General features: G+C 34.9%; 1 pseudogene; it reads right to left on the reverse strand.

Moving 5' to 3' along the window:
• Positions 1 to 3407: 3407 nt before the first annotated feature.
• LOC130825922 (target of rapamycin complex subunit LST8-1-like) lies at positions 3408 to 9184 on the reverse strand (annotated as a pseudogene).
• Between the last annotated feature and the right edge of the window lie 4401 nt (positions 9185 to 13585).

The raw sequence follows: 13585 nt of genomic DNA on the forward strand, positions 1-13585 counted from the left end.
CATGCAAAACCTAAAATCTTTCTCTCAGATAATGGTGGTAAATATATATCTATTGCAATGAAATAGTTTTTTCTTGATCAAGCCTTATTCATCAAACATCCTGCCCCGACACTCCACAACAAAATGGGGTTGCTGAACGCAAAAACCGTACCCTTCTTGAGGTAGCACGGGCTCTCATGTTTGACACTCATGTACCTGTCCATTTTTGGCCTGAGGCTATTGCTACTGCCACCTATCTCACAAACCGACTCCCGACAAAAATCCTCAAATTCCAGACTCCTCTTGCCACACTCAATACCTTCACTCCTGTTCCCTCTTCTCATTCCCTTCCTCCTCACATCTTTGGGTGTGTTGTATATGTCCATCTTCCATCTAGAGTTCGAACAAAGTTTGAACCACGGGCAGTCAAATGTGTGTTTCTTGGGTATGACACTACACAAAAGGGCTATCGATGTTATGATCCTGTCCATAACAAACTTTATACCACCATGGATTGTGACTTCTTTGAACAATCTCTCTACTACACCCAGCCTCGATCTCAGGGGGAGATTGTGAGTGAGGATCTTAGCTGGTTGATTCATCCCTTGGCTGACAGTTGAGCTCCCAAAGAGCAAGTAGGCACTACCACCGATATTGCCACTGACATTCTTACTGAACCATCTCCTCAGACTACTACTCCAGTCCCTGAGCATCCGGCCGAACAAGAGGTATCACCGAGCCCTATTGCTCCTTTCATTGATATATCCACTGACTATATTGTGCCAAGTAGTGTTGTTGTCCCTAGGAAATATAATTTGCCCCCTTGAAGTACAAGAGGAATCCCTCCTAAGAGGTATGATCCTGTGTATGAATCCCAGAGATCCCGATATCCTATTGGTAGATCGGATGATGAAGAACTATCACAAACAACTGTTGCCTTCAATGCATCTCTTTATGATGCGTGTTTAAGGGCAGAAAATGTTCTTTGCAATGCAAGGATTAAAATGGCTTCACTAATTCAGTCATTAAACATGCAAACTCTCAAACATTCATCAGACTACACTCACACTCACGCAAACAGAACAAGAAAGTCTTTCTTGGTTTTCTGAAGTGGGTGAACGGGGTACTTTGGGATTCTAAACCACTCCGTAGTTTATCCTCTTGCCGGCCAAAGGTTGCTCCACAACCCTTGATGAAGTTTGCAAACAAACTTCAGAAAAATCAGAAAATCCTTTTCTGAACAATACCTCTGTATTATTGATGATTAAAACCAAAATTCAAGCGTGTCTATTACAATGAGGGCCTATGTATTTATAGGCTTTGGGTGGTAGAAATAGCCGTTACAAAACAACGAATTAATACACGTGGCTTAACTAATAAAACAGAACAAAACAGAAGGTCCTATACTTAGTCAAATTCCTGACTTTTACAAACTGGTGACTGGCCCTCCTTTAGCTTGTTCCACAGACTTCCTGGTGCATCATTAGTAGCACCCTTGGCCCTTGGTGGCTTGGCCCATGTGGTGAGATGCCATTCCAACCTTCCTCCCGGTCCAAGTGTTTCCGGTCTGAGTTCAGGCGGTTCACCAAGGTCAGCTGTTTGACAGGCCACTTTGTTGCTCTGTTTTTGGGTTCTGTCTGACCTGTTGAGCTCTTGCTGTTGGATTTCGTGGCGAGTTGGGTTCCCTTGTTTTGGTCATATGTTCTTGGCTTCATGAGTGATTGTTGAGGCGTATCCATGGCAGCCCTTGGTGTCCCACATGCATTTGGCGTAGATGTCAAATCTAGTGTGCTGTTTTGTTCTTGCATCTCCTCTGTGCAGGCCCTGACCTTTGATACTTCATTTGTATCAACTCCTCTGTGCAGGCCTTCTTACATGGAGAGATTGAAGAAGAGGTATACATGAAGCCACCACCCGGGTACTCAGATAAGTATAGCCAAGGAGAGGGGTGTAGACTTAAAAGTGCACTATACGGCTTGAAACAATCCCCTAGGGCGTGGTTTCGGAGATTCACTACAGCAATGAAGAGATTTGGCTACAAACAAAGCAACTCAGACCATACTCTATTTCTCAGGAGGAGTGGAAACCAAATTACATGCCTCGTGATCCACATAGATGATATGGTGATTACTGGGAACGACTCTAAGGAAATTGATCGACTCAGGAGCAAATTATTCCAAGAGTTTGAGATGAAGGATTTGGGACAACTGAAATACTTCCTTGGAATAGAAGTTCTAAGATCAAGGAAGGGGATATTCATCAATCAGAGAAAGTACATTTTAGATCTCTTAGTAGAAGCAGGCATGTTAGACTGCAAACCAGCAGAGACTCCTATGGTAGCTAATCATGGTCTACAAATTGTTGAAGGGGCAGAAGTGGCAGATCAAGATCGTTATAGAAGAATGGTTGGAAAACTGATCTATTTATCACACGAGACCAGGTATCACCTATGCAGTAGGGATTGTAAGTAAGTTCATGCATCGACCTTAAGTGGAACACATGGCAGCAGTCCTGAGGATCCTGAGATACTTAAAGGAACCAGTAATAAAGGAGTTTTCTACTCAAAGAATGATAATGTTGATCTTATTGGTTATACAGATGCAGATTGGGCTGGTGATCGGGACGACAGGAAGTTTACCTCAGGATACTTCACCCTTGTAGGGGGTAATCTAGTCACTTGGAAGAGCAAGAAACAAAAGGTAGTTGCTCTGTCCAGTGCAGAAGTCGAATTCAGAGGGATAGCAAAAGGAGTTATAGAGATTTTGTGGATCAGAAAACTTCTAGGAGAACTAGGCTTTTACCAGACACAGACAAGTCTTCTATATTGTGATAACAAAGCAGCAATAAGCATTTCTGAAAATCCAGTCCAACATGATCGAACGAAACATGTAGATTTTGATCGACACTTTATCAAGGAGAAACTAGAAAACAAGGTCATTCGTCTTCCTTTTGTTAGATCGAAAGACCAACTAGCTGACATTCTCACAAAAGCCGTTTCATCAGAGGTCTTCAATAGCACTTTATGCAAGTTAGGCATCAGTGATCCCATGACTTAACTTGAGGGGGAGTATGGGAAAGAAGACTTTATATTATTCAGTTATATAGTATATTAGTCAGTTACCTATGTAAATATAGATGATATAGTTAGTTTCCTAAAATAGAATAGTGCTTATGTATATAAAAAGAAGAAGTTATTCCTTAATGAATAATAAGAAACTGTATTTTCATGAAACCAAATTCCAGTATCCTCTAATCCATATTTTGAGCTATATAAGAAGCATTCATATGAGGTATCTATTTCCTAATTTATGCTATGTTTGATGGCTAATGCTAAATGATTCCACAATAGCAAAGAAGTGTAATTGAACAGAAATTAGTGAAAACATATACAGAGATCATCCCCCCACCGAATAACCAAGTGTCACCTGTCATATCTTCACCCTGCCATCCTCGGAACCAGAACACATCCAATTTCCATCAGATGGAAATCCAATTGCCATAACATTATTCGTGTGAGAATCACAGCTCATCACCTGTCATTTAGAGGACAAAATAGAATTCTAGAACATTAATTTGAACCAAGAAACACATTCTATTAACCATTAAGTCAAGTGAAGTATAATTACTGGTTGAGGGTTACTCCAATTAATATCAAACAATTGAATGTGAGGATTCCCAGTTGCAGCCAAATATCGCTTATCTGGTGTTATTTCAAACCTATTTACTTGTTGTTTTAAATCCAAAGATCACACCATTACAACAAAATGATAGAATTAGTAGAATGATTGGTTGTTGTTAAAGCAAGTGTCAATAATCTTAATGACGACGTTAACTTTAAACATATAATCGAACATGCTTTGTCTTGTACTTTAGAGAGGGTCGATAAAGATGTGTCGGATATGGGTGGTTTAAGGTCTGGAACGGTTGATGAGAGTTGTTTGATCAAAGCAACAAGAAAAGAAACAGACTGTGAGTGGCTCGACCAGGCGCTCGATCAAGCCGTGCCTGGCTTGACCGATCGAGCGATGTTGGCTCGTATCGAGCAAGATGTCCAAAACAAGTCAGTAGCTTCACTGGAAGCTCGCTCGACCGAGCGAGGTAGTGGCTCGGTCGAGTGGAAGTCTAGCAGACTACATTGGATCCTATTTTTGGTCAGAATTTGTAGTGACTATACAATAATGTGGTGCATTACTCTATTGTTTATTGTAATGTTTATTGTCATAGTTAATTAGGGTGTTAATTGGGATGTTACATGTGAGTTTATGGTGATATATGAGGGAATACTAAGAGTGATGAATACCTTGCCTATAAATAGGATTCATCACTCATAGTAACATTCACCACAAAAACACACATATTGTTGAGAGGGCTATTGCATTGTTAGAAACTTGAGAGTTTTCTTACTTTGCTTTAGTATTTGTGATCTTGAGAGATTGTTCTCAAGATAAGGGAGGTTTATTATACTTGTAATTGTTGAATTCATTATAATAAACTATATTTGAGGGGGAGGTATTCAAGATACCTCATATACACTTGTGTTCATCTTTGCATTATATTTTCATTTGTTTTTCATTGTTAAACCTCTTTGAGGCTCACATTTCAGTTGTCATTTCATTTCAAAATGAGAGAATAAGAAGGAAACTAGTTAATTAAATATAAAGATTTACAAGATATGCACGATATTCTATTCTATTACACCCCGCAGTCAATCAGAATGTTTACAAACACTGAGATTGGATCGAAAATCATCAAAAAGAACTTGAGGCAAACCCTTGGTAAAGATATTGGTAAAGAGATTAAATTGTCATCGAGAAAAACACAGTTACCGGAAGTGGAACGACGGGTGTCAGGACAACCACCCCAATCAGTATCAGTACAGGATAAGAGAGAAGAAACATGGGACTTATATAGCTGTAGTCCATGGTCAAGAGTCCCTTTAATACACTGAAGAATTCTCTGAAGAGCAGCCATATGTTCAACTTGAGGATCATGCATAAATAAGCACACTTGTTAAACGACATAAGAAATGTTCGGACGGGTGAAAATAAGATACTGTAAGGCCCCAACTAAGCTGCAATACAAGGTGGGATTATCATATGGAGACCCAATATCAGCACAAAGTTTGTTGGATGAAGTAACAGGAGTAGGAGCATGTTTGCATTGAGACATGCCAGCTTTATCCGGAATTTCAGCAGCATATTTGGTTTGAGAGAGAAATAGACCTGCAGGAGTACGAGAAACATCAATACCCAAGAAGTAACTGAGAGGACCCAAGTCCTTCATAGCAAATTCCGAACTTAATTAGACATGATAGACTGATGGAGAAGATCAGAAGAAGTAGTGAGTATAATATCATCCACATACAAAAGAAGATAAGCAATATTGGACCCATGACAATAAACAAACTAAGAGTTATCAGAAATGCTATTACAAAAACCAATGGTAGTCACAAAATCAGCCAACCGTTGATACCAAGCTCGAGTCGAGTGGGATCACGGAAATCCAAAGGTTGATGCATGTACAGAGTTTCATTCAAGTGACCATGGAGAAAAGCATTTTTAACATCCAACTGATGAATGGACCAAGATTTACACAGAGCAATACTCAAAACAATGCGAATAGAAGCAGGTTTGACCACAGGGCTAAAAGTCTCATCACAGTCAATGCCCTTTCTTTGAGACTCGCCATCACCAACAAAACGCGCCTTATAGCGCTCAAAAGAACTATCAGACTTAATATTCACTCGAAAAATCCAAACGGAACGAATAACATTAGCATTCGGAGGCAGCGGCATAAGATCCCAAGTATTATTCACAATTAAAGCATCAAATTCATCCTTCATAGCTTGTTTCCAATTAGGGTCATGGAGGGCATGGATAGGATTTTTGGGAATAGGAGACGAAAAAGGCGTGAGAAGTGTATTTGGGATTGAGTTTTAAAATTCCATGCTTACTACGAGTAGTCATTCTGGGCGGAGAAGGAGGATTTGGTGATGAGGGGCAATTTAAAGAAGAAAGTGGGCTAGAGAATAGGGTCTGTGATGGGCTGCGTGAAGCAGACCCATGAGGAAGGGAAATAGGAGCTGGAGGGTGGCTAATTGGGCTGGGCCCACTGTTCTGAGTTGGTGGGGGGGGATTTGTATTTTGGGAAGCTGTTGTTGGGCCACTAGGGAGACGAGGCCCAATAGACGAGGGGAGGGGGTTAGGAGATGAGTTGCTGCTGTTGGGCTGAAATTGATGGAGGAAAAATAAGAATTAGAATTATCTAAAAAAATCATATTTTCTACGAAAGGATTGTGAGGACCAAGAAAAAGGAAAGGAAGCTTCGTCAAAAAGGACATGGTAGGAGAGAATAATCTTATAAGAGGTGAGATTATAGCGCTTGTAACCACGATGTGAAGATGAATATCCTAAAAAGACACATGGAGATGAGCGAGATTGTAATTTATAAATTTTTGTGGAAGAGATGAGAGGAAAACATAAACACCCAAAAACCCAAAGATGCGTATAGGTAGGAGATTTATGATAAAGAAAGTGAGTAGGAGTTAAATGACCAATTAGCTTGGAGGGGAGAATGTTTAGGAGATAAGTAGCAATATTCAAGGCATGAGGCCAAAAATAAGAGGGAAGGGATGCATGACACAATAATGTACGAATGATATTATTTATTGTGCGAATTTTTCTTTCGGATTTTCCATTTTAGGATGAAGTTTGGGGGCAAGAGAAACGAAAAGAGATATCCCGAGTAGCACAAAAATGGTGAAAAATCACCGTGACCTTGAACAGGAATCATATTACCATTACCAACAATTATGTGATTATTATGATGATGCTTCAATGGAAAATAATTAAGAAAATTACCTTGAGAGTGAGTCATATGGGAAGTAGCACTGGTATCCATGTAGAAATGTTCATCTGGAGAGGACAAAGAGAGAGTATGCATAGCTTGATTGATATTCGTCGGAAAGTAGTTCGGTGAGAAAGATGGGTTGCACAAGGCCCAAGGCCCAAGGATACCCGGAGAGGAGTTGATGGTGGGATGAATTTTAGGAGAAGCTATGGAAGACCCACGAGAGGGGGTGCGGTGGTAAGGGTGGGGAACGGTTATCTTGGGGAGCAAGGAAGAAAGTAAAAAGGGTTGAAGAGAGGAAAAAGAACCTAAGCTCTTGATACCATGATAGAATTGGTAGAATGATTGATTGCCATTTCATTTCAAAATGAGAGAATAAATTCAAGAGTAATCTTGGAGGGTAAAGAAATTAGCTATAAGGATAATCTTGGAGAATAAGGAAACTATCTAATTACCAAAATATAAAGATTTACAAAATATGCACAGTATTCTATTCTATCACAAAATACTTCCCCATATATTTTTAACCAGCAAATATTTCCCTAACAGACAAAATTTCCAACAAATTCTAAATAAAACCCAAACATTTGCATAGTAAAATAACAATTTTTTCAAGAAAAGAAGGCTGAGTATATTAAAAAAAAAGACATTTTAGATCACGGTCATAGTAACGGTCCCAAAATAGACCTTTTTAATCAATACGAATGATTAAGTGGATGTCTCAGACTTATATTGTGATTGCGGTAAGAGCAAAAACCTGTATGATACAATTGCAAGTTGTGATACTTGATATGTCCTTGTTTTTTCTCAATGATACATACTCAACTAAGTAATTGGGGTTATTTCAAGCCTACTATCTTGTGGTTTCAAAGCCAAATATCATACATTCACTAAAAAAAAACATATGCCATTATATGTTTAACGTTAATTGACTTCTTAACTTTTGAAATTTGTCAAATCGAACCCCTTAACCTTTAATTGATGATAATTGACATCATAACTTTTTCCTATTGTGAAATTAAACCTATTAATATTTTCGGTATGCTTTTCCCTCATAAGTGTATACATTGTCAAATAAATGTCTTTATCATGAAAATGAAGTTAAAAATATGCAATGCTATCAAAATAATGAAGAATATAATAAACATTGGCACGGTCATAACTTAAGTTTTAATTTCAAAAGTTATGGACTCGATTCATCAATTAAAACTCTAGGGATTTAATCTTCCCATTAACAAAATTCAAAGGCCAATTAACTACATTCGAGCTCTTTACCTTTCACCCTCGTGATAAGGGTCCAATTCTTACCCCTATGGCCTACAAAAAGAATTAACTCCCTCCACTTGTATATATGATTTCTTTAACCTACTCCTCAATCAAAAAAAAATTAAAAAAAAAAAAACCATTACATATACATCCAAGAGACAAATTTTAGCTACCAATTCTAATAAATTTATTAGGAAAAATTATCAGGAATAATACAATCTTTTATTTATTTTCTTACAATAATACCAACTTTTGATTAATTATGAACATTACCAACTTAAGAGGTGTTTCCTTAAATATACATCATCATCATCATCCTATCCAGTGTATCCCGCTCATAGAAAAACTATGGACAGGATCTGGGGAGGGAAGGACGGCGGCAACTCATACCCAATAAAGGAGAGCGTGGCCAAAGGAGTCCTGCGGCTCGAGAAAGATAAGAGACGTAACTATACAAGTTAAAAATATACCTAACATGTTAAAAATCAAACTATTGGAGATTATACGACAAAAATATTTGGTAAATTTGTTAATAGAATAAAATTGGTATTATTCTAAAAAAAAACCTCTATGTTTATATTATTCATGGTTAATCAAAAATTAATATTATTGTAGGCAAATTTGTGAAAAGTTGTATTATTTATGGCAATTTTCCAATTTATCATTTGAGTTGTACACAACAAAGACTCATACAAGAGAGAGTTTGACGGCATACAAACCGATGAGATTCCAATCCATCCTAAAATCAATTGTTATTAAAAAGATTGGTCCATAAAACTTTATATATGTAGGTCGATTTTTTAATTCTTCGACGTGAAATGTGGAATCATATGTGATTATTTTCCATCAAATTCTCAAATCTCAATAATGCTCAAACAATCACACAATAAATTGACAATCTTTTTGAGAAAATTTATTCAGAAAAGATTGATAAACAATAAACCAAATTTATTAAATGTAAAAAAAAAAAAAAAGAACTTACAGAATCTGGGTATTGAATATTGCGATAGCATCTACCAGTTTGAACCTTCCAAAATCTAATAGTATGATCATAGCTAGCAGTTGCTAGAATCACTGAGGGTTAACTCATCTTTGATCCCCTCTTTTATTTACAAAGATGGGTTTTTTTATATTCAAAACAGATAATTGAAAATTATACCCAATTCACTCCATGAATATAAACAATAAAGTTGCAATCTTTAAAGTAAAAATTTGAGATTGGATCATATAAAGTTCGAGGATTGAGGGAATAGAAAGGTGGGTTGAAGAGGGTTTTTGATGGGGTTTATAATTTTGCAACAGAAACATCTGAATACTCTGCAAACAGCAGATTCAAATATTCGCTCCCAAAACAAAAAGATTTATTTTGTCGGTAACACCCTAACTTATTTTTTTATTTCAATTAATTATTTTATCGTTCTAATTTGCTTGTAATATTGAAAATATTTACAATATTTATTTATCTTTTTTAATTATAATTAATTTTTAATCTATAAGTTAATACATAGTTAGGTGAGATCTTGTTTAATTCGTCTCGATGCAAAGATTATTGATATCAAATTTTATATTTTTTTAATTATACATTATTACAGATATTATAGATTGAATTAGTGCATTTAGATCACGTGAAAAGGCAAATATTGCAATTATTTTGGAACGAAGGAAGTATATCTGTATTTATGGTTGTAGGGTGTATAGTTCGTTCGTGTCATGGGGTTGATTTAGGATTAGATCTTTCGGATCAGTTCAAATCGGGTCTAGAGTTTACATTGATTTTTACATATTTTTAATTTCATTTTGAAGTCGAGTCAAGTCGGAATCATTTACAATTCGAATAAATATCAGATTATTAAGTGTATTTGTGTAAATAAAAACGAAATAAAACAGACATCCACTTATATATACTAGTAATTTTTATTAGAGGGTAAATTTAAGAGTCATCTTACATGAAAGAGTGATATTTATGTCAAACACATACATATAGAACACGAAGCACCAAGTCCATGCAACACTTTTTCATTAATGAATTGTAATAATAAAAATTTCATAGTATTGCTCAAAAATTGTATTGTTTTCAATTTATTTAGTTGGTTACATTTGTTTCATAAATAATTATAAAAGTTATACTTCTATAATTTTTGAAGGTTATGAATATAGAGAATTGCAAGGGAAATTATTTACTTTGAATTGATGATTAAAATGGGTTATAATTTACATTATTACATATTTATAGTTGTCTTAACGGTCTCTTAGGACACTAATTGTCTCTCTAAAGTTTAGAATAGCATTCATTTAGTGGCTAAATGGAAGCACTAAAATACACTTGGTTTTTTCTTGTTGGGATTTTGTGACTCGAACCTTGTTTAAGATCGGATTTTAAGATGAAATTAAGAGATGGGTCAAATTGCGCAGGGTGCGGAGTACTACGCAGGACATGGAGTAACTACTGATTGGAAGGCGCCCAGGTCACGGGCCATACGTTTGGTCGCGTGTCGCGAGTTTCTGAAGAAAAAGCTACTGTTTTGGAAAACAAGTAGGTCGCTGCCTCGACCTAGTACACGAGCCGCAATGTGTGCAGTTTTTTTTGGGTTTTCAGTTTTCGCACGTTCTTTTGACGATTACTTAGTTTTTGGGCCGGTTTCTTTGTAATTGTTAACCTAATTTCTTTTTATGAAGTGGCATACTATATAAACCCCTCTTGTAATTAGAATTGGAGAGTCATTGTTGTGGTTTCTCGTTCATCTTGTAATTTTCCAGTTTATAGCGAAAAGTTTATTCTCGGTGCCGGTGGATGTAACTATCACATTGATAGTGAGCCACGTTAAGTTCTCGGGGTTATTTCTTTATTCTTTGTTTGATCTTTATTACTTTCCGTTATTATTTTTGATTTTTGCTTCTGTCGCATAACATTTCTTCTTTGCTCCTCCCAACTAGCGTCCAAAGATTCTAAACAAAACAAGTTGACTAGTTATAGCCTTCTCCATGTCTATACAACTCTTTGCATTAGAGATCTAATGATATCTTTTAATTAGAATATAATAGTAGATTAAATGTTGCGTCCTTTGTATATAACATGTTTTCATTCAAATGTCTATGTAAAAATAATCATGATAACAAGCTTAAATCAAGTTTTATCTCAATTGAAAAATTATCTCAATTGAAAATTAAAATAAGTATTTATATATTACTTTCCCCCAACTGAGTTCGATTCTTGTCTAGTCTTTCTTCATTTGATATACCCTATAATAAAATTAATAAAAAAAATAATAACCACATTTAAATCTAGTTCTCATTAATGCTTTACATAATGCACTTTTGCTTGAAGATATCATCCAATATCGTACTCAAAACATCCAAGTTATAGTCAAGGAAGAGGTTACAATACATAATAATTTTTTAAAAAATTTTTCTCTAAATTTGGAGCTTGTAATAAGTAATTTAAATCAAATTACATAAATTAAAGTAAATTGTATGTCCAGTACTTACTATATATCTTTGATTGTAGACGTTTCATCCCTCTAAAGACCAAAGCCTTCTATTTCATTTCTCTTGGGATTTTCTTTCTGCCTAACTAGTGCAATACGTACATACGTTTTTTTGACAATTCAATACGTACATACTAAGACTAGGAAGAATTATTCAACTGCACTTATACAATAATATAACACCTAAATTAAGGCTATGTTTGGATAGAAGAAATAAAAAAAATTAAGGCTATGTTTGGATAGAAGAAATAAAAAGATCAATGGGATTGACCAAAAGTGAAGGGATATATGCCTCTTTGTATTACGGTAAAAAGGGACGAAGAGAAATAGACAGGAGGAAACCAAAACTTAATTAATAATTTTAAGGTTATGCTATATATAAATAAAATTTTGTCCAAATTTAACTTTTATAAGTTAAAAATGGTAAGAAAAACCCTCTAAAATATCTTTTTATTAACAATTATAGATTTTTAATAATATTTGGTCATAATATTTAAAAAATGAAAAAAATTTTGTGATAAAGTATGTTTCAAAATAGTTAAGTCCTAGAAAATTGGACTTAAAGGAGAAATTGGTTTTGTATACTTATACACTGTTTTTTTAGATTACACGATATGTGAGAAATGATCTCAAAACTTTATCTAGTAATCCGTCCTTTTTTTTCAACATTTTTGCATAGTTTTTAAAGCAAATTTTGAACTTTAATCTCTCTAAATACACATAATAAAAAATTATAAAAAATACATAATAAAAAGTATATATTAAGACGAATTTAACGAAATCTCACATGGATATATTTTTTCTTGTAAATATGTGTTAAAAATATTAATTAAATTTCTTTTATCTTAAAATGAAATACTTCAAATTGGAAGAACATTAAAAAAATAGTGGAGTATATTATTTCAGCTGAAACATGAGCTAATTAATTGAACAAAGTTTAAGAACTTTAATTATTGGGATTAGCAAAATGTATAAAACGAATAATTAAGTGAGGGATGGAAATTTATGGAGATTATTAAGTATACAAATATAAAAGACAAGACATGGGCAGACATGGAACTCAAAAGTTGCAAACGTGCAGGTTACATTGAAACACATTCGTGTTATCTTGGAAATGTACATACTCATAAAGGCTACAAGTACTTCTATATTTCTACCTCTAATTAATTAATACTCTTTTTATTATAATATTTTTTCAGTCCATTTGAATTTAAACTATAAAACTCAAATATATGAGATTTTTAAAGTTTTATGGTGTAAACTCAAAAAATAAAAGAAGCAATACGCTAATTTTGAGAAAAACAGGGGAGAGACCACATAAAACAACATGAGTGTAGATAGTATTGAAAAAAGTATCATTAGGGACGGAGTAAAGATATACTACAAACTTTAAAGCCCTGTTTATTTTATTTAATTTTTTTTGAAATTTTGAGGGCTAAAAACGAATAAACTAAAGCAGAAGTCATGTAAACTAATATCAACTAATATTTGAGGCTCTTAAATTTAAGGGACAATATACAGTCAGATACCTTGCACATGTTCAGATTCACCTTTAATAATATATATTTAAGTGATTAGTTTATTAATACAGATGTGTCTAGTTTCATATGTACAACATATGCTTGATTCTAGGACTACATTATCGGTCGTGTAACTGGTGCAAATTGTGTTCCCTTATGGCTCAGCATCTATTAATAAACTAGAAGCTTGTTAAGCCCTTAAGGCTTAGCTATATAGCTAGTGACCTAAAATTTATACTTCTATATTAGAGCTGTTCATGGGCGGGCTACCCGCCAGGCCTGGTTTGCCCGGCTCGAAAAACGGGCGGGCATGGACAGCTTTTTTTTAAAAAAAATTTAAGTTTGGGCGGGTAGCGACACGTAAAAAATACCCGCGGGTATACCCGCCCGCCCGCTTACTTTAATATATATTAAATATTTAATAATCAATTTAATTTTTAAATTTTAAGTAACCGAAAAGAGAAAAAAAAAAGAAAAAAATAAAAA

The sequence above is a fragment of the Amaranthus tricolor genome, chromosome 10 (genome assembly GCF_026212465.1).
Source record: "Amaranthus tricolor cultivar Red isolate AtriRed21 chromosome 10, ASM2621246v1, whole genome shotgun sequence".
Taxonomy (NCBI): Eukaryota; Viridiplantae; Streptophyta; class Magnoliopsida; order Caryophyllales; family Amaranthaceae; genus Amaranthus; species Amaranthus tricolor.